Source organism: Chiloscyllium plagiosum, chromosome 4, assembly GCF_004010195.1.
Source record: "Chiloscyllium plagiosum isolate BGI_BamShark_2017 chromosome 4, ASM401019v2, whole genome shotgun sequence".
NCBI classification, from domain to species: domain Eukaryota; kingdom Metazoa; phylum Chordata; class Chondrichthyes; order Orectolobiformes; family Hemiscylliidae; genus Chiloscyllium; species Chiloscyllium plagiosum.
Genome location: NC_057713.1, coordinates 83,100,867 through 83,123,171, shown reverse-complemented (window position 1 = coordinate 83,123,171; position 22,305 = coordinate 83,100,867). Strand labels below are relative to the sequence as shown.

Here is a 22,305-nt window from a genome sequence, read left to right as displayed (position 1 = left end):
GGTCAGTATTGGAGTTATCTGGCCATCTGACCAGATGGAGAAGGTGTGTAAGAAAACTGTGAAAAGAAAGAATATTTGTTAATTGATTTTAGGGAATTTATTTTGAAGCAGAAATCTATTTACCAAACATCAAAGGTAAAGTCCCTTTGCTGACCTCTCCTCTTTTTGATTTCATACCAGCTATGGAATCTGTAGAGTGTGCTGAACCCTGACAACAGTACGATACATTCACTAAAGCACAGAGTACGGAAACTGCCTTCCACCGTGAAAGCTATTGTCTTGTTTCAAGCGGCCACAAGGAACTCACTGTTTAACAATATGGAGCTGAAGTGACTTTACTGATAGAATAATTCATGATGACTCCTGAACTTTAAATGGCAAATGAATAATTAAAGATGAACAATGCACTTGACCTTTTCTTCCTTTTTTGTGTTGATGGCACTGCCAAGGTTGGCATTTATTGGCTGTCTGTAGGTTACCCTGAGGAGGAGATGATGGACTGCCGTCTCGAACTGCTGTAGATTCTTTATAGGAATTTGATATAGCTAGTTAGATTGTTAGGCCACTTTTGAAGGCAATTGGTGTGGAATGGAGTCACACAGGGGTCAGACTGATCAAAAGTAGTGAATTCTGGGACACAGAGGAAGGTGGTGTTGACACTGCACTGGATCAGCCATGATATTTTTGAATTCAAGTCTGATTCTACCAGACTTGCTGAGTTTCTCTAGCAATTTCTTTTTGTTTCAGACCTCCAGCATCTACAGTTTTTTTTTTATTATTAGTTTAGATCCTTGGATTACCGGTTCTTACTTTGTTTTATTTTGTTTAAACATTCAGTTGCTTCTGTAATGAATATTCTTTACTGAAGCAAAGTGAAAGTGCATACCTCCATTAGACCTGGCAGGAAACAGCTCAAAGATTCATTGAGAAGAATTAAAGAATAGCTGATCCTGGCTCTCTGTGAAAGCAATTTGACTATTCCCATTCTTTGCAGCCCTGGGTAGATTTACATTTCAAGTGCTTATCCAATTCTTTTGGAAAACCATGAATTGAACCTGCCTCCTCTACCCATTTGTATAGTGCTAACCACTCGCTGCATCAAAACGTTCTTTTGCTGATCACCTCATCTGTGTATGCTAGTGTGTAAGATTTATCAGTCAGGCTTATATTGTGCAGACATGGTGCATCTGTTTCAACTCAACAAAGTAGACAGCCACCATTCTTGGGGCAATGCCTTGACTAGAGGAAAGAACCAATCAGTGTCAAGTACCTGGCTCAAATTTAAAGAAGACTTGGCAGTTACCTGTCAGTCCTCATCTAACTGCTGCATTCTCTATGGCAATAGCTCCAGCAATTTGAGTCCGCTTGCCAACTAATTGGCATTCTTCTCTCATACAGTGGTATTCTTATGAAATGTTCTGATGAGTATAAGGCGATCATCTTTGACAAGTGTTATTTTTCAACAATCCTGAAGTTTTATTCTCTCAAACCACTATTTCTGGATTCTGCTTCACCACTCATCCATCAATGAGCTTACTTTCTTTATTTGCTATGACTACAACAACTCTGTGACTTTGACGTCTCTTTCAAATTTCCTATCAACCTTCTTCCAAAGGAGAACAGCTCCAGTCTCTCCATGAAACACTTATTTGTGCATGAGATGTGCTGTCACAGTTGTGGGCTGATCTGTAATTGCAGCTGTAATGTAGTACTCTCAGAATGTCTGTTCGTGCTGTGAACTGCAGTAACCTTGCAGTGTAACAGTAAATGAAGTTGTTCTTGGTATAACATGGAAAAAATTATTCTGCTTGTCATGCATGTTCAAGTGGGTCTGTCTTTGGCTCTTCTTGAATCAGTTTCAGTTGAACTGGTGCAGCAAAGTGCCTTTCCAGCCAGCTGGCTTAGCGTCACACAATTCTCCTGAGGGGTGTTTGGGTAAATGTTTGTCAGAAGTGACTTGGCTCCATGCTGCATGGCTTCTGAAACAGCTACACTACAAGAGTGTATCCAAATGCATGGATTTCTGAGAAACGGGTGAGTTGTATAGGCCACCCATGGATTGGAAGGCATGTGGTGGACCAGCACAATCCGGGATTGTGCCGTTGGTGACATGCCCACTATACCCCTCTCCACCCCAAGTCCACTGCTGGTTTTGAGTGGGTTACCTGCCCATGTGCCTAATTAAGGTGTAGATTTGATGGGCAGAGGGTGTCACTGTGTCGGGCAGTGGGGTGATCTTGTAGAGGTTTATAAAATCATGAGGCACATGGATAGAGTGAATAGCCACTGTCTTTTTCCTAGGGTGGGGGGGAGGGTCAACAATTAGAGGGCACAGGTTTAAGATGAAAGGGGAAAGATGTAAAAGGGACCAAATGGACAACTTTTTCACTCAAAGGGTAGTGAGTGTATAGAATGAACTGCAAGAGGAAGTGTGGAGGTTGGTACAATTACAACTTTTAAAAGGCATCTGGATGTGTACCTAAGTAGGAAGGGTTTAGAGGAATCTGGGCCAAATGCTGGCAAATGGGACTAGAATAGTTTAGGGTATCTGGTCAGTATGGAAAAGTTAGAATAAAGTATCTGTTTCAAAGCTGTCCAACTCTCTACTGTATGAGGATGGCGTGGATAATTAATGCCCGAGTGAGAGGCCTCAACCTGCCACCATTCTGACTTAGAGTCTTAGAGATGTACAGCATGGAAACAGACCCTTCGGTCCAACCCGTCTATGTCGACCAGATATCCCAACCCAATCTAGTCCCACCTGCCAGCACCCATTTCCCTCCTAACCACCTAGTCCCACCTGCCATATCCCTCCAAACCCTTCCTATTCATATACTACATGCCGATAGGAGATCTAAGCCAGAACTTTGCCTGCTACTAAAGCCTGTCCACCATCTACAGTTCACACATCAGAAGTGTGATGGAATACTCCCCACTTGCCTGAATGAGTGCAGCTCCAACAACAGCTTAAAAAGCTTGATACTAGGACAAAACCGCCCGCTTGACTGGCACTATGTTGACTTGCATCTTCTCCCTCCTCCTCCGATGCTCAGTAGCAGCAGTATGTACTATCTACAAGATGCACTACAGAAATTCAAAGATCCTCAGACAGCACCTTCCAAATCCATGACCACTTCCATCTAGAAAGACAAGGGTAGCAGATACATAGGAACACCACCACCTTTTAAGTTCTCCTCCAAGTCACTCACCATCCTGACTTGGAACTATATCGCTGTTCCTTCACTGTTGCTAGGTCCCTTCCTAATGGCATTGTGGGTCAACCCACAGCAGGTGGACTGAAGCAGTTCAAGAAGGCAGCTTCCCCCACCACCACCTCAAGGGCAACTAGGGACAGGCAATAAATGCTGGACAGCCAGTCGTGCCCACATCCCATAAATGAATAAAATAAAGACATCTGTCCTGATGAATGCAACACAAAACACTTCAAGGTGTCTCCCTCTCCAGCAGTGTCCAAGTGAACATTTTCAAAGTGCTTGTCACAGTCCTTCACATTTAAAGTGTAATGATGCTATTCTTTCCCAGCATTGCCAGCCTTGTAACTTGCTCTCCTGGCACTCAATGTAAATGGGCATGTTGGTGTCAGGAATCTAATGCTAAGGGTTCATAGGAGTCTGGGCAGGGGGTGGTGTGGCACGAAAGGATCAGTGGTGATTAATGCCAGGATCAGAGACTATGCACACAAGTGGTTTACAAACCTTGCTACTTGTGTGCTCCTTCTGGAAGTGCAACCTCGGAATTCAACCCTCACTTGGACAACCAGCGCAAACAGGGGCTGGGGGCTTAAGGTAAAAGATTGGGTTGGGATTTAATTCCACCAGAATACCCACATTTTACCCAAATCCTATCAGAACCTCCGTGAAGTTGGGAACTGTAGTGATTCATCTGCTGACCCTCCTCCCTTCTGCCCTGAAGTCAATTTTTGAATGTGTGTTCTGCGGACATTGATTCAAATCCTACAATGGCGAATGGTAACATTTGAATTCTGGAATAAAAAAGACATAAGCATTGTCAATTGTTGTAGAGACCCATCTGCTTCATTAATGTCCTTTTTAAGGAAGGAAATCCACCCACAAGTGACCCCAATATAGTTGACTCTTAACTGTGTATACAATGGCCCAAGCAAACCACTCAGATCAACAGGCAATAAGGGATGGGCAACAAATGCCAACATTTATGAATAAAACAAAATGGCAATCAATTTAAAAGTGAACACTTCTTGTTTGCCAGGGAAATCCACCAGCAGCAGCGAGTGGCATTTGTACTGTTAACACCTTTTGGGCTATGCCCACCTTTACTCTATCTTTGATGGAACAGCAAGGGATTTGAGAAGGGCTCACTGCGAAGCTGACGGGGGGGGGTGCAGAAGTTCCTTTTCTGCTGTGTTTTCAAAGTTTTAAGTTCTGAAAAAATCTTGCTCTGTTCCAAAAAGCAATTGCTGGCATTTGGTCAAGGGAGAGCTGAAGAATTTTTTTTTAACTAAAGTAACTGAAAAGGTTGGTAGGGCAGGGCAGTAGATGTTGCTTACATGGACTTTAGGAATGCCTTTGACAAGGTTCTGCATAGTAGACAAATTAGTGAAGTTAGTTCACATGGGAGTCTGGGTGAGCTTGCCAATTTGGTACAAAATTAACTTTGTGGTACAAAACAAAGGATGGTGGTGAATCGTTGCTCCCCCTGTAGGGGGCAGTGTATTTGGAGTCTTACTCTGCTGTTGCTGCTGGAACTTGGAGGCTGAAGTGGTAACACATGTTGCAACTGAGAGCACTTGGAGGTGATTGAGGCTTGGAACCTGGAGGCTTCTGGTGCTGCAGGTTGAACCTCACTTGAACCTGGGATTCTCTGCTTCTGCTGCTGCTGCCGCCGCCTTTAAAAGCCTGCTGGTCTACATTCCTCCTTGGTGAGCTGAAGACTGCTGTAATAACACCTGCATCTGGGGAGAGCTGTTTCTGATTGAGGACTACAGTCTGGGGTCTCTGGTGCTGCAGGCAGCCTTGGAAGGTTTCAAGCTTGGGACTTGCTGCTGCTGTGAGAGGTCTGATGGCATGTATTTCTCCCCACCTGGTGTCGAGGAGGGCGTGTTCTTGGATCCTGGTGTCTCCTTTTCTGTCTGCTGCTGGAGAGGCCTGTTCCTGGAGTCTTTCTTTAGTTGGTGCATTCAGGCCTGGACAATAACGGTTTGAGGCCTGAGCTGCTGCCTGTGAGATAACTGATTTGAAGGGTGGGCTTGTGACGGATTGAGGACTGGGCCGTCTCATTATGACTTCGAGCAGTGGCCTGTACTGTAGCGTTTTGCTGCCAGGGCCTGCTGGCTTTGGGCTTTAGGGAACTGTTATTTGGATCTGCGAGTTGGATAGCAGGCCAGAACATGGCTGCTGAAGGCACTGAGCTGGTTATCTGGCAGATGTGGCCTAATAAGCCTTTTTTTTTGTTGTTTACAGTTTCTTTCTCCTATCTGAATAAGTGGTGGTGATGGTGCTGGTGGGGAGGCTGATGGCGACTAAAATAACATGAGGCGAGGGGCAGTTGTTCCTGGTGGGCTAGATCTTCTGTGACCTCTGTAACCCCACAAGCCACGTCATTTTCCCCCTTTTTTTTCACTTATCAAAAAGCTCAGGCTCAAGTGTGACATCCAGCATGAGGTGACCATGGAGGCTTTGGTGGGGGTAGTTGACGCTCCCACCATTGACGCTGCAGTACCTCTGGAGAGTCATTTTTTGTTGAACGTCTCACTCTTTTTTGTACCATCTGAGCTTCTTCTCCTTACCTCTGCCAGCTTGGGGAGGTCCAGGTCAGACATGGTGCTGTTGTACAATCTGAAGGAGGCCTGCCTGAGACACATTTACTCATTCTGGTGCCAGGTTTTCATCTGCCTGGCCCAGCAGGATATCATGGAAAGTGCATTTACAGTGGAGCACAAGGGTGTTCTGGTCAGTCAAGGGTATGTGGCCTCATGCTTACAAGGAGATGGGGGACCTCCAAGGCTGCTACCCACATCCAAGCAGCCATGGCTGACACTGTCTCTTCCCACCCAACCCCCCCCCCCCCCCCCAAATCCCAATCCCCCACTCTGGATGGCCATAGATGGGGAAAGAACATCCGAAAGAGAAGAAGGCTTGGAAGAAAACCTGAGACTTTGAACCCCCAGGCTCGTATAAGTCGTCTTCTGGAAGATAGCAACCCTGGCCCCATTGTGTGTGTGTGTGTGTGTGTGTGTGTGTTTTGGAGCCCGGCCTGGGGCCTGTCGATGAGATATGTGTGAAAGAACAGGCCCCTTGTGTACCCTGTAACCTGTGAAAGCAAAGAGAAAGGGGAGGCAGGGCAGTAAGATAGTGATCTTTGATCCCCCATCCTCCTTGGAGTTTAGGGGACCAGGAGAGTCAAATGCTAATAACCAACCTCACTCTCTCACACACCACAGATGAGGGAGTAGTGTCCCACAAAAACCCTTCTCTCCTGTCATGAGGGGAGGAGAACATGAACCCACTCCCACAGTCCCCTGTGACTGGGCCAGGCACCTTGGAGGCTGAGGTCGACATGGCCATTGAGGTCTTGCCCATGCTACAAGAATGAGAAGGCCCCAAGATGGTGCACCCTGATGAAGTAACTGTTCAGTCATGTGCATGGCCTCCGTTACAACATGCACTTCCTGTTTGTGGAGTAGTCCCAGCCTCAGGTCATCTAGCAATTGCTTGTCTTCTTCCTGGACCTGAGTACAGTCTGGGACACTGTTGGCTCACGCTGGAGCTTTCTCCCCTTATGGGAGTGTCAGCTCTCGTAAGGGAGCCACTGTAAGGGGACAGCTTCCTCCTTGAATGCTGTTTGCGCCAGCCAAGGGAGGACACCGCTCAGAACACAGGTCAAACCAGAGTTGACAGTGCACTGGATGGCAGAAGAGCAGGCTAGATAATGCTGGCAAAATTGACTACGAGGGCATTGGTCCATCTCTGATTCGTAACCCAAGCCTGAAGGCCAAGGCACTCAGTGGTTCAGACATGCGATGGGCTTCCAGCTGAACTGATCCCTGTCCATCTGGAATTCGACATTGGTGCCACTCCACGAATGCTTCCTTGTGGCATGGTGCCCCGCAATCTGAGCCGTCTCAGGGATATTCTCCTGGTGCGCTTTTGGATGGTGTTTTCTGTAGGGGCTGATGCTGTGCACATTCCTGTGCTGCGCCTGCACCCGCAGCACAGACACATTTGGGGTGACTCTTTGCCCCAGTGGAGGGTCCTCTCTGGAGGGCTCCTTCCTCCTGTTGGGGATCCGTAGTGGGGAGTGCTGCACACGGCAGTCCCATGCAATCAGTGACTGAGCAGGTTTACTGGATGCCAAACACGTACATGTTCTGTAGACTGGAGGAGACAGTCTTCCACTTGTATGTTGAATGCATTTGTCTACAGCCCCTTGTTTACTTTTTTTGAAGAGGCTGCTGTTGAAATTTTGGTTGTACTTCAGCCCCACATTTCTGATCTATGGGCAGCCATTAACCTCTTTTTTTTTTTTGTTTCAAAGTGAAGGGATGTGGACAAGGGCCAGCGATGTTCCATAGGGATCAGTACTCTGTCCACTTTCGTTTTGTCGTTTTTATATAAATGATTCTGATGATAATGTAGGAGGCACAGTTAGTAAATTTGCAGATGACACCAAAATTGGTGGTATAATTGCTGGTGAAGGTTATCTAAGATTACAAAGAATCTGGATCAATTTGGTCAAGGAGCTGTGGAGTGGCAGATGAAGATTACCAGAATAAATGTGAGGTATTGCACTTTAGTAGTACAAACAAAGACAGGACTTGTACAATTAATGGTCAAGCCCTGGATAGTGTTGTAGAACTGAGACATAAGGGTTCAGGTACAAAATTCTTTGAAATTTGAGTCACAGGCATTCAGCCACAGGTGGTTAGGAAGGCATTTAGCTTACTTGCCTTCATTTCATAGACATTTAATTATAGGAGTTGGGATGTCATGTTGAGGTTGTACAGGACATTGTGGTCTCTTCCAGAGTGCTGTGTGCAGTTCTAGTCGCCCTGTTAAAGGAAGGATATTATTCTTCGGAAGGTTGGTGTGGACTTGCTGAGCCAAAGGGCCTGTTTCCACACTGTAGGGAATCTAATTACACCGGAGAGGGTTCACAAACAATTTACCAGAATGTTGCTGCGAATCGAGACTTTGAGATCTAAAAATACGATGGGACTTCTTTCACTAGAGCTTAAGTTGAGGAGTGACCTGATAGAGGTTTATACAATAATGAGGGGCATAGATAAGGTGAATGATAACAGTATTTTCCAAAGGGTGGGGGGAATTCAAAACTAGGGGATATTTTTAAGGTGAGGGGAGAAAAATTTAAAAAGAACATGAGGGGCAACTTTTTTACGCACAGTGGTTTGTGTGGACTAAATTGCCGGAGAAAGTAGTGGATGCAACTACAGTTACGTTAAAAGACATTTGGATAAGTACATGAATAAAAAAGGTTTGCAGGAATATTGGTCAATTGCAGGCAACTGAGACCAGATCAGTTTGGGAACATTGTTGGCATGGGGTAGTTGTCTCCATGCTGTATGACTATCGTTGTGATTATCCTCCCTAATGCTCACTGCATGCACAATTTCTAATGCTTGTGCTGAAATGTTAATATTGGCGGTAGTTTAATTGTTGTTGGCATTCTAGGCATTGCACAAATGCAGCTGTGTCAGCATCCAATCCTGGCCATCAGACTTCATCTCTCACCAACTTGGAAACCCCTGGATGATCCAGGTGGAGTTCAGCCAGTATTTGGCGCTGACCTTTACTCAGGACAATCTCTCTTGCTCCCCATAATATTATGCTATCCTTGACTGATCATGTCACATCGGGTTCAGAAAGGTTTCAATGCTGGTTGGTTTCCCCCATCACCACCAGGTATTTTGGTTTTGTCAGGAATAGATCTTGTTATGTTCAGTCTGATTTTGTTAGCAGTGACTGGAGGGCATCCAGAAAGTTTAAAATCAGAATGGACTCTTCCAGGGGAGGCTCTACTGGTGGTCAGCCTGCTAGTGGGAGGCAGCTCAAGGCATCCACATTTTCTACTTGGACTGTTCCAATTTGTAATTGTACGCATTCAGAATAAGAGCCCGCAGCTGAATTCAGCCTGAAGCCATTGGCAGCACAACCCTATCCACTTTAAGTTGATCTAGCAAAGATTTGCAGTCTGTTACTGTTACAAGTTTATCTGTAAAGGTATTGATGGAATTTTCCCACACCAAAGGAAGGCTAAACCTTCCTTCTCTGGGCATATTTTCATTTGGAAGGATATGTAATTGGGTGTTCCTCTCCACTGGTGAGCCAACACTACCCTGTTAATGTATGGGGAGACATTGCATGTAAGCACCACCTCACCTGGGATCATAGTTTGCCAACACCTTAGATGCCGATTCTGCTTCACTTCCCTAAAGACTACATGTTGGCTACAAGACCATTTCCAAGGCTGACCCTTTTTTAATACCGGATGTAAGGGTGTGAGGATGTAAACCAAGATATGTATGAACTTTCTGTAATAGTTCGGGCGGCACGGTGGCTCAATGGTTAGCACTGCTGCCTCACAGCACCAGGGTCCCAGGTTCGATTCCAGCCTCTGGCAACTGTCTGTGGAGTTTGCACATTCTCCCCGTGTCTGCGTGGGTTTCCTCCAGGTGCTCCAGTTTCCTCCCACAATCCAAAGATGTGCAGGCCAGGTGAATTGGCCATGCTAAATTGCCCATAGTTTTAGGTGCATTAGTCAGAGGGAAATGGGTCTGGGTGGGTTACTCTTCAGCGGTTGGTGTGGAGTTGTTGGGCCGAAGGGCGTGTTTCCACACTGTAGGGAATCTAATCTAATCTAATTCACCAACCCGAGGAAAAATCTAAGCTCTGGTACAGATGTGGGAACCAGGATCCTTTTGATTGCCCTCATCTTATCTTCCCAGTGGGTATAACTAGTCTTGTTGATTCTGTAGCCCAAGTAGGTCGCTTGGTATGTCTGGATCACACATTTTTCCATCCTAAGGTGTAGATCTGCCTTGGAGAAATGTTTAAGCACTATGACCATGTTCTCTCAAGCTTTTTATTGTCTACCCAGTTATTAGCACTTCAGTCAGATAAATGGGGAATTGGGGTAGACCTTGTAAAATATTTACCATCATCCGCTGGAAAAATGGGGCAAGCTGGTACCCCAAAAGTCAGTTTTGTATGTTGGTACAAACCCTTATGGGTACTAATTGTGGCATACTTCTGGGAATGCTTATGTAATCTCAATTGCAGGTATGCACTGCACCTGCTCAGCTTTGTGAGGGACAGCTGCCCCCACCCTCCTCCTGCCGGTTTTGTGTATAGCCCTCTATACGAGTGATTGGGTATCGATCCAGTTGCGAAAAGCGGATTACTGTTTTTTTTTGACATCCCCACAAAGGTGAACCGAACTGTCGGGCTTCACAATCTGTGCAACTGGTGCTGCCTATTCTTCAATCCGTACTGGTTTGATGATTACTTGGCTTTCTGCCTCTACCTTTTCCTGTGGATGCTGGGTTGCAGAATTGTGGAATTGTTTCTTGGTCAACACATAATATGGCTTTGATAGTCCTTAGACCTTCCTGAAAAATATCTTGATATTTTATTAAGACTTCAGTCAGGCAGCCATTTTCTAATCAAAATATTGAGCCAATCGAATTGAATTATTTTGAAGCAATTTTGCCCCATCACTTTGGGCCTGAGCCTTTTACTACAATCAGTGGTAACTGAACTAGCTGCTGCTTATACCTTCAGAGTAAAACCCGTTAGTGTCTCCGAATTAAGGGAGGTTTGGGGTTGTATTACAGGTCATTCTGATATAACGTGCATTTTGTTAATGTGAATTCACTAAACACGATTGACGAACTGGGGACACTGTTTCTAAAGTGCAAACTTTTAAAGCATGTATTTGTTATAATGCGATCCCAGTCCCATTAGTTTAAATGGTGCTACTAATACGCGATTTTCTAATAACATGGGATTGCATGAGAACGGAACTGCCACATTATAGCAGAACAAAATGCATTCCTTAATTAAATCCATCAACATTTGGAAGATTTTAGTATCTGGTGCCACAGGCTAAGTTAGGCTCCAAATAACTGAAAAAGCAGCAAGGCCACAAGATGTCAGGAGAATTATTCATTGCTTTTATCTGCCCGGCGAAGTACCTCATTCTTTCCACATACTTGGTCCCAGTCTTCAAAAGAATCGACTGAGTCAAACTTCCCAAATAATGGCATGATGCCAGAAATGCTTACCCCAATTCAAAGATGACAACTGTAGCAAGTGATTCTGTACAGGGATGTGTTTTTCTCTCTTTTTGCCACAAATAACTCCACAGGGGCCAGTAACCTGTCACCAGATCACCGTTTGTTTACTGATGCACTACATGACACAGATTCAGCTAGCTTGAAGTTGGCTCCTAAAGTGAACAGAACACCTGACACTCCTTTTATTTTAAAGCTCGTCACTTTATTAATGTATACATGTGTAGCTTATACATTTTATGATACTTATTTATATCTGTCAGCCAGATCTCCCTAATTGGACCAGATTAACAGCTCCAATGAGGGAAGTCATTCTGAGATCAACCTGGCTGACCTTGTTACAATCTCTACAGTTCCTGTGTTCGTTTTAACAGGGATCTTCTTGATAAAATATGTTGAAGTGTTAACCAGAGACCCACTCATCACCAACAGGACTGCAGCTTGAACAAGGCAGTGTAAGCACAACTTTTCTTACAAAGGATTTGATATTCTTTTGTAAAAGTTTCACGTTTAAGAATACTTCCAGTGGCTGGTAAAGACACTCTGGAGAAAATGGACAGTCTGGGAGAATTCTCACTGGTGAGAGAGCTGACATATCAGAAATTGAACGATGTGTTAATGACCTTTACATCAGATGAGCAAAAACGAGTAATGTTTTCCCAGTTCAGCACTTAAAGGCCAATATTTTATTGTCGGTCAAGTTTCTATTTGATGTGACTTTGGAAAACAGATTTTGAGCAGGTCTCGGAACCTGTTAATGCATTCAGGTGACTGAGATAGATATGCAGAGACAGACAAGTCAGTGATTCTAGTCTAATGTTTTTCTGATGAATATTCTCGCTCGCTGCTGCTGACTGAACTGAAGAATATTTCTGGTATTTTCCATTTTTATTGTTGGATTGCCCTTATTGAAATGAACTTGTAAGCAGTTTTATGCCTCCATGTCATTCACCACTTTTCTCTACACTGCAGGTGTGAGTTGTGTTGCGATTAATGTTGGGTTAACGGTCCCTTATAGAAACGTTAACATTATCGAGACTGACGAGAAGCAGTGTTTCAACGGAGTGAAGTGTTCTGTTTGGCAGCAGCTGAGAAATAGCAGATGTCAGAAATGAGGGGTGAGCTATTATTCTTTAGGAATGCACTGGCACAGGAACCAGAAACTTAGCTTTTAGGAAAACAGCAGCATCTGCATTATGTTACTCTGAAGAAACCTAGCAGCAACGGTGGCACTTTAGCTCATCAAATCCTCTGTCATTCTGTTGAAGAGGGCAACCCTTTTTTTGTCTTTTCAATCCGACACCTGTCCTTTTCCATATCCATTCAGAATCCTTATTATCTAATTAACTCCTTGATGAAGGACTTACGCCTAAAACATTGACTCTCCTGTTCCTTGGATGCTGCCTGACGTGTTATGCTTTTCCTATGCCACACTTTTCGATTAACTTCCTACCTTGCTTTTTAAATGACTGAGATGATTTCCTGTCCACAATCTCCCAGTGCACTGCTTTGCACATCCCCTCCATTGATTTTGTGGAGAAATATTACTGTATTTGTTCTCTTACTAGTGGGTTCAGCTCAAATATTTACTGAGCCTGAATTCTCCTACTGCAGGTCAGAGCCTTTCTCATCCTTTGTGCTGTCAGTTCTTAACCTTTTATTCAAAGCACCGCAAAATAGATTTTCTCCATGCTTCCATCTGGGGAATTGAGATTTCCTGAGAGTGACTGAGCCTGCACACTAAGCTTCCATTCCTCATTTATGAAAGTACTGCCCAAGGAGGGAAACCTGAGTAGTGTTGATGCTGTGTTCATTCCCCATCTTAATGCCCCAGAGGGATTCAGCAGTCTGGCTATCTGGAAGGCAATCAGATCAATTTCAGGAAAGTACATCTGAAGTTTCCTATCTCTGATATTTTAATAGATCTTGGACCACAGGCTTTCCTCTATTTATTTGTACATATGTACTGTCTCCAGGATATCTTTTGTCTGAGTTGCATTGGTACACGTGGACTACAGTGAACTTTAGGGGCAGTGCAGGTGTAATTTTCCTCTCCTTTTACTTGTATGTTTTGAGTAAAGTACAGAGAAGGTAAGCGCCTCAACAGTGCAGGCCAGACTCAGTTGCTTATTCTTTTTAAATTCCCCATTATACCTCACTTTTTATATGTTGACCAGGTCAGTGTGTAAAGCTGGAGTGCATGTTTTGATGAATTAGAATCTCTCTGCTTCATACTGCTGATTTTCTATTTCTGAAAGTATGATCTGTGGTTTTGGGTCATCACCTTGTTGTACCTTAAGCATCATCCTGAGATATTATTGTTTTCCACAGGGCTGACAAATCCTCAGGAGAGAGAATGTGTTGTTGCAACGGCGATAATCTAAATGATAATTGTATTGATGGATATTCTCCATCACTACTCTCCTCCAATTTTGGTCTCCTGGCCAAGTCTGATTTCCTTTGTACTATTTCATGGCCGTGTTTTCAACTGCCAAGGAATTTTCCCTGTAATCCTCTGTCGCTTGCACCTGCTTTAAGTCTCACCTATACAATCCAAGCAATTTTATTGTACCTTCTTGCAATGTGCATTTTGTTGTATAGACCAGCAATTATTGCTGATCAACGATTGCCCCTCAGAAGGTGGCTTTGAACAGCTTTTTACTTGAAATAGGTGCAGTCCTCTGTGATGCAGTTAGACTCAGTGCTGTAAGGAAGGAGTCCTAGGATTTTCACCCAATGACTAGTGAAAGTACAGCAATACAATTCCAAGTCAGGATTGGTATGAAGCTGGGAGGGCAATCTTCATTCATCTGCCCCGTTCCTTCCAAGTTGTTGTGGTTATTAGTTTGAGTGTTACTGTCAAAGGAACCTTTTTGAGTTGTTGCAGTGCAAATTGCAGATTGTTCACTGTGTTGGTGGATAGAGTAAATATTGAATAAGGTGTCAAGCAAGTGGGCTGCATTGTCCTGGATGGTGTCAGTCTTTGTTTTTGGAGCTGCACCCATCCAGGGAAGTGGGAAGAGTACTTCTTCACACTCCTGACTTGTGCTTTGTAGATGGTAAACAGACTTTGGGGGGGTCCCGAGGCAAGTTATTTGCTGCAAGATGCCTATCCTGTAATGTGCTCTTGTTGCAATATTTATTTGGCGAGTCCAGTTCAGTTTCTGGTTAAAGATAACTCTTAGGAGAGAATGATATGTTAAAGGGTTAATTTGTTCTTCTGACATGTAAGAAATTGGATGTGCTGGGGTGGGGGTGGGGTTTTGTATTGCAGGCAGGATGTGACAATCTAATCATACTCTTTAAATGCTACAGTTTAAGGAATAACCTAATCTCACATTTTGTTTCTGGAAATAATGTAATCACTTTACATTGTTTTTGGATGGCATGTGACTATGGGGGAGTGACAGGGGGTTGTGTCTTGCGTGCATGACTGACTGATGTAAAACCCCGTATAAAGGGAGGACGGTTCCTTCATTCAGGGACCTTCAACTTGACATGCTTTGCAAGCATCACGAAGAGTATTAAGTGATTCTCCAAAGGCTGGTACTTGCTGAACTAAGTCGTGGCCTTCACAGTTGGTGTATTGCAGTTTGCTCATTCCTGAAGAAGGGCATGTGCCCGAAACATCGAATCTTCTGTTCCCTAGATGCTGCCTGACCTGCTGTGCTGTTCCAGCAATAAAGTTTCAGTATTGCAGTTACGTCAAGTGTGTAAGAATCTCAAAGGGAACCTAACATTAGGATGTTGATTTATGGAGGATTCCGTGATGACGTTACTGTTAAATCAATTGGAGATAGTTAGATTCTCTTCTTGGAGATGGTCATTGCCTGGCACTTGTGTGGTGCAAATGCTACATATGACCCCATACCTAGATGTTGTCCAGATCTTACTATATTTGGAAGTGGACTGCTTGAGTATCTGAAGAATTAGAACATTGCAATCTTCACTCCACTCCACTCCAATTCTCCTTCACTCCAATGCAAAAAGCCCTAGCTCCCTCAACCTTTCTTTATAAGACATGCCTTCCAGTCCAGGCAGGGTCATGGTAAACCACCTCTGCACCCTCTCTGAAGCGTTCAGATTCTTCCTTTAATGAGGCAACCAGAACTGAACACAATATTCAATTGCGGTCTAACCAGGGTTCTGTTGAGCTGCAGTATAACTCCGTGGCTCTTAAACTCAATCCCCCTGCTAATGAAAGCCAACACACATTATGCCTTAACAGCCCTAGCAACTTGGGTGGCAACTTTGAGGGATCTATGGACATGGACCTCAAGATCCCTCTTTCTCCACACTGCTGAGAATCCTGTCTTGAACCCAGTATTGTGTATTAAATTCGATCTTCCAAATAACTTTACACTTTTCCAGGTTGAACTCCATCTGCCACTTATCAGCCTAGTTCTGCATCCTGTCCATGTCCTGTTGCGACCTATAAACAACCCTCCACCAACCTTCGTATCATTGGCAAACTTACTAAACTACTTTTCACTTCCTCATCCAAGTCATTTATAAAAAATCACGAAAAGCAGAGGTCCCAGAACCGATTCCTGTGGAATACCACTGGTCACTGAGCTCTAGGCTATCACTATCCATCCACTATCACCCTCTGTCTATGGGCCAGCCAATTCTGTCTCCGGATAGACAGGTTTCCCTGTATCCTATGCCGCCTCACTTTCGGTGTGAACCTACCACAAGGAATCTTATCAAACATCTTGCTAAAATCCATGTACACTGCATCCACTGTTCAGCCTTCATCAACCGGTTTTGTCACATTCCCAAAGAATTCAATAAGGTTTGTGAGGCATGACCTGCCCCTCACAAAGCCATGATGACCATCTCTAATCAAACTATGGTTTTCCAGATAATCAAATACTGTCTCTCAGAATCCTCTCCAGTATTTTGCCCACCACTGACATAAATCTGGTGTGTAATTCCCAGGATTATTCCTATTCCCTTTCTTGAACAGGGAAATAACATCAACTAGTTTCTTCATCATGTACTAATTTACAAGCTGAACAAGTAAATATATTTGTCCTCTAGTTAAAGGACCTCCAGTTTAAACAGCCCCACAACCCCCAGACTGCCAGGAAGAGCATCAAAGACAACCATCTTCCTCCCAGCAAACTACCAGACTGAGACCAAAGAGAAAGCTCCAAACTGCCTCAATTTGTAAACTCCAAGCCGTGGAGCAAAATGGGGTTTTGGTAAATGGAATTTTAAAAATGAAATTTGGTCAATGGAATAATGTAGAATATAGCTGTTGTAAAATAAATCTTTGGAGGAGATTCGTGCATGGATCTGAAAGGGTTAATTCTGAAATGTGCTGTTAATCCGCTCCCTGCGATGAGGTTATAGACACTTCTTGTCAGCACAGTTTAGGAACACAAAGGAGTGAGGCCCAACAACTGATCCTCCTGTGTCTTGAATAATGTCTATCAAATCAATGTAAAATGTAGCTAGTTACTAACATGAAATGTATTATACCTTGTTAACTGCCAGTGTAGACCAGGTAGTGACTTTCCTTTACCACTCTAAGGAAGCCCACTGTGTGGTTCCTTACTGTTAAAGTGGCTGACAGTAGCCATCCTCCCCATTGGCAGCAGTTCATAACAGCGTAGTGAGCTGCCTACCCATGTTACAGTGATCAGCAAGAGCTTTCCTTGCCTGTACTTGACCTGATGTTATGAGATTCCATTGGGATTAGATTCTAGGTCAAATTCTTCCTGACTATATACCACTGTGCTACCAACTCTAGAAGGTAAATCCTGCTTCATACCCAGGGACTGTGTTTGAAGGAGTCCAGGATAGTGCCTTTCTAGGCGGTAATGACTGTCAGGTTAATGTCTGACTAGTCTGTGGTACAGCTGTCCCAATTTTGACACACGTTGCTGCATAGGCTAATGGGATTGATGGGCTAGGCGTGCCTTTGTCGATGCTGGATTGTGTCTGGTTTTATTCTTACTCTACACTTTTATCTAGCAGTTTGGTACAAGTAAGTGGCTCAGCCATGTCATTTCAGAGGGAAGTTAAGAATCCATCACACGCTGGGAGTCTGGAATCCGAAATAATGCCAAATTTCTTGTCTGAAAGGATGAGTGAACCGGCTAGGTTTTCACAGCAACCATTTACTGAGCCTAGATTTTTTTTTCAGATTTGCTTATTTTAGCTGAATTACTGCTTTTATTGCAGCTGTAATGGTGATAGCAAGTGTAACTTATGTGCATTTTACAGTGTGTATTTGTTTAGTGACAGAATAGTCCTTCAATCGTCATAAGACTGTGCTAATAACTGTAAGGAATGAATGAGCTTGTGTGCTTTATGGGTAACTTTGTGCTTCTAATGATGAACTTTGAAAGTGCAGATACTTTGTGGTACTTTATATTCTAAGCATTATTTAAAACTCATGCCCCCCCCCCCCATCACTGGAATTTTGTGTTTGAAAGGTGTGCCCCCTTTCAGAAGCATGAGTTCACAATGAACTTGATGTTATTTCTTGCAGGGAACAGAAGCCCAAGGTTGCAGCTTGAAAGAAGAGATAAGTGAAGAGAACTACCAGGTAGGAACCTAAATGAGAATTAATTTACTGAGTGGCTGCAGGTCAGCTTTTGTCTAGTGATGTGCTTTGTGGCAGGATTATTAGAATTAAGTATAGACAACGTGGGTTGAAATCCTACCTGCTCTAGAAGTGTCATAACATCTCTGAACAGGTTGGTTAAAAAACATAGAGTTAAGTATGAACAAAATGCTGTCTCTCTCATGAGCCTATAAACTGGGGTCCTAAATGCCCACTCGGATGTAGACGGCTCTAGGGCACCACTTGAAGAGGAGGAGGGATGTTCCCTTGGTGGCATATTCCACATTTGCTGCTGCCTGACTTACTGAGTATGAGAAAGTGAGGACTGCAGATGCTGGAGATCAGAACTGAAAAATGTATTGCTAGAAAAGCGCAGCAGGTCAGGCAGCATCAAAAGGAGCAGGAGAATTGACGTTTCGGGCATAAGCCCTTCTTCAGGAATGACTTACTGAGTAAGTCTAGCATTTTCTGCTTTTTAGTTACACCAAAAGCATTGATAATTTTCTTTGTTGTTTGTGGTTGGTGAACAGCTTTCAGTGCAGTGCCACACATGTGTAAACCATCTGTTCTGATAATGGATCTACACACTCAGTACCAATATGTCTGTTCTGACCTGTAATGTATTTCCAGCATTTTCTGCTGTTGCTTCAGATCTGAAGTATTTTTGTTGCTGTGATCTTTGCAAGCTTTGATATAAATTGTGACACATGCATAGCAAAAAAAATAAAAGTGCAAATGGGTTGTTCAGTTCTTTCATGGTGTAAGGCAGTTAGTGTCAGACTAACATCTACTCCTGAGGTAAGTTCAGATAGAGGTATTGTTTCAAATCCTTTGAAGATAAACTCAAACAAACAAAGCCTATTCATAAAGTACCATATTTTTCATAATCAAATTTAATTAATGATAGACTTTTTGTTGGAGAGGAAAGACATTGTTGTGCCGCTGAAGTATCTAAGATCATTGGAAAGCCATTGAGTTTATAATCAAATAGACAAAATCTATTACACTGAAATCATCACATTAAAACCATTATTTTTCAAACTGAGCTGGTCCTAAACTTGCTGATTGATGTTTACAAGCAAACAGCCAGGAATCCAATCTGAGTGTGTATGGAAATGGCTAGAGCATAGGTCAGTACCTCCTAGTGTGCAGCTACTGGTGTCATAATAACCTGCTTTACACACAAATATTTTTACAGTCTACTGGCTTTTTAAAAAAAATAGCATTTATAGTGCAGATAAAGGCCATTCAGCCCATTGAATTCGAACTTGCCCTCCGAAGAGCAATCCACCTCGCCACCCACCCTATATTTCCCCTGGCTAATCCACATTGCCTACACATCGTAGACAGTATGGGCAATTTTAATATGGCCAATCCACTAATCTTAATGTCTGTCTGTGCGGAGTTTGCACAGTCACCCAAGGCTGAAATCGAACCCAGGTCTCTGCTGCTGTGAGGCAGCAGTGCTTACCACTGTGCCACTCGTGCCACCAGGTGCATATGAGAACCATTCCAGTAAATCAAATGCACAGCAAAGGTTGGCTACAAAACCTCTCATTGTACCTTCTACATTCTGATACCAGCCCACTAAAAACAATGTCTTGGGATTGTACATTAGCCATATTCAGTCAAGCTGCAGTTGGAAAACACCTAGTCATGACCTTATTTGGATCCCTGAGCAGTTGGATGGAGGTCATCCATTTGTGTTTTAAGCATCTGCAGCCAGCATGTCAAAAACAGAAGAACCAAAGGGCATTCATTCTTCTCTGTCCACACAATCTGTTTTATTTAGATGCAAGTGACTGTAACTACATCAGGTTCTGCAGGCAGATCTTTTAGGAAGCACTGTACCCAGCATGACCACCTCGACAAGAACTGCAGCATCATCTAGCCAGCCTACACAGCCTCAAACTATATACTCCTTTTAATTTTGTTGAACTTTTAAACTTCAGCAGTTCTGTTCAGAAATAGAAGTTGAAAGTCAGTTGGAGAATCGATGGGTCAGTGGATGTTACCTATTCCTTGGCACACCAGTTTGTTAGTTCTATTAAACCACCACTCATCCCCCTCCCATCCTGGGCTGTCTGTGGGAGTCTATGCCTCAAATAACATCATCAAGCAGACCCTCTGTCAATGATCATGTTTATGGGAGCTTTTGCTGTGCACAAATTAGCTGCTGCATTCTCAGTATTGCAACTGTGACTACTTCTTAAATATGGTTCATTGTACTAAGTTCTGTAAAGCATGTTGGGATGTCCTGTGGTTGTGAAAGGTGCAATAAAAATGCAAATTGATCTTCCTTCATTCCCCTTTTGTTTTGTTTTCTGAACTGGATTTGGTATTTAGTTCACCTGGACTTTGTCCTGACAAGGGAGTCACAGGGGGGAATGGTCTCTCCAAAAGACAAATAGGGGTGGGGAGGGAAATATATCTCCAGTGGTGGGGTCTGTTTGTGGGTGGCAGAAATGGCAGAGAAAGATGCAATGTATCAGGAGGTTGGTGGAGTGGAAGGTGAGGACCAGTGGAGTTCGAACATTGGAGTGGGGTTCTAAGGGTGGAGGTGTGGGAAGTGGAGAAGATGCGCTGGAGGGCATTGTCAACCACATGGGAGGGGAAATTGGTCTCTCAAGAAGGAGGCCATCTGGGATGTTCTCTGGTGGAATTGGTCCTCCTGGAGCAGATGTGGTGGAGGAATTGCGAATAAGGGATAGCATTTTTACAGCAGGCAGGATGGGAGGTGGTGTAGTCCAGGTAGCTGTGGGAGTCTGTGGGTTTGTAGTGGATGTCCATGTTGAGTTGGTCACTGGAGAGGCAGTGAGGGAGGTGTCCAAGATGGTCCAGGTGAACTGGAGGTCAGGGTGGAAAGTGTTTGTGGAGTTGATGAACTGTTCAACTTCCTTGTCAGAGCATGAGGTAGCAGTCATCGATGTAGCGGAGGAAAAGGTGGGGAATGGTCCCAGTGTAGCTGCAGAAGATGGAATGTTCCATGTACCCGACAAAGAGACAGGCATAGTTGGGGCCCATGGCTACCCCTTTGGTCTGGAGGTAGTGGGAGGATTGGAAGGAAAAGTTGTTGAGGGTGAGAGTCAGTTCAGCCAATTGAATGAGTGTCAGTGGAAGAGGAAGAAACGGAAGGGTTGGAGGCCTTCATCACGGCGGATAGATGTGTATAGGTACTGGATGTCCATGGCGAAGATAAGGCACTGGGGGCCGGAGAAACGAAAGTCATGGAGGAGGTGGAGGGCGTGGATGGTGTCCCGAACGTAGGTGAGGAGTTCCTGGACTTGCACTACTTGCGATGTCAGCGGACGGTGCTGGGAGCGGAGGGTGGGTTGGTTGGGGACGTGGACCTAACAAGGTGCCAAAAATAAGGCCATGATGTTAGTGTCAAGTACTTGCATGAATCGAGGATTGGCTGAAGGCAAGGAGTAGGGATAAAGGGATCTTTGAGTATGGCATTCGCTGACTAGTGGAGTTCTGCAGGGGTCATTGTTTGAAACTTAACTGTTCATGTTACACATTAATGATCTGGATGAAGGTACTGAAGGCATTGTTGCTAGGTTTTCAGGTGACAAAGATAGATGGAGGGGCAGCTCATGTTGAGGTAGGGAGGCTGCAGATGGACTTTGTATTCCATCTGCCCCTTCTTTGACCATTCCCTAGCCTATCCAATGTGGGAAAATGTGAGGATGTGCACTGTTAGGAAGAATAAGTGTGTCAATTTTCGTAGTTCAGGATTCTCTTAAAGTTAACATGTAGGATCACTTGGCAGTGAGGAATACAAATGGAATGGTGGCGTTCAATTCAAGAGGGCTAGAATACAAGACTGGACATATTTTGCTGAGGTATAAGGCTCTGGTCAGATCACCTTTGGAATATTGTAAGTAGTGTTCATCCCCATGTCAAAGGATGGATATGCTGGCCTTGGAGGGGACCAGAGCAGGTCCACAAGAATGATCCTGAGAGTGAAAGACTTGTCTTATGAGGAGCTGTTGAGGACTCTGGGCCTTGGAGTTTAGAAGAAATTTTCAGAATACTGAGGCCTAGATAGAGTGGATGTGGAGAAAATGTTTCCACTAGTAGCAGAGAGTAGAATCCGAGGGCACAACCTCAGTGTGAAAGATTGACCTTTTAGCACTGAAATGAGGAGTTTCTTCAGCTAGAGGGTGATGAATCTGTGGAACTCCTTGCCGCAGATGGCTGTGCAGGCCAAGCAATTGAGTGTCTTTAAGACAGATCGATAGATTACTAATTCTTAGATATCAAGGGGTGGAGGAAAGCAGGAGATTGGGGTTTAGAAATATAATCCTTGATCGAGTGGCAGATGAGACTCTGGGCAGAGTGGCCTAATTTTGTTCCTATATCTTATGGTCTCATGGACATACCTGCATTGCAAGCATTTGGAGAAGGTAAATCAAGC

General features: G+C 44.0%; 1 protein-coding gene across 9 annotated transcripts in view; it reads left to right on the top strand.

Moving 5' to 3' along the window:
* LOC122549160 (neurocalcin-delta) overlaps nucleotides 1-22,305 on the top strand; it is a 266,843-nt gene that overhangs the window by 82,905 nt on the left and 161,633 nt on the right. For 7 of the 9 annotated variants that reach the window (XM_043688508.1, XM_043688506.1, XM_043688505.1 and 4 more), the window contains exon 2: nucleotides 17,811-17,867. The exons of 1 other annotated variant lie outside the window; for it this stretch is intronic. The gene's annotated coding sequence lies outside the window, so the exon portion shown is untranslated. Of the gene's footprint in view, nucleotides 1-11,745; nucleotides 11,764-17,810; nucleotides 17,868-22,305 lie in introns of those variants that run through there. One more of the 9 variants, XM_043688510.1, reaches the window with a different exon arrangement.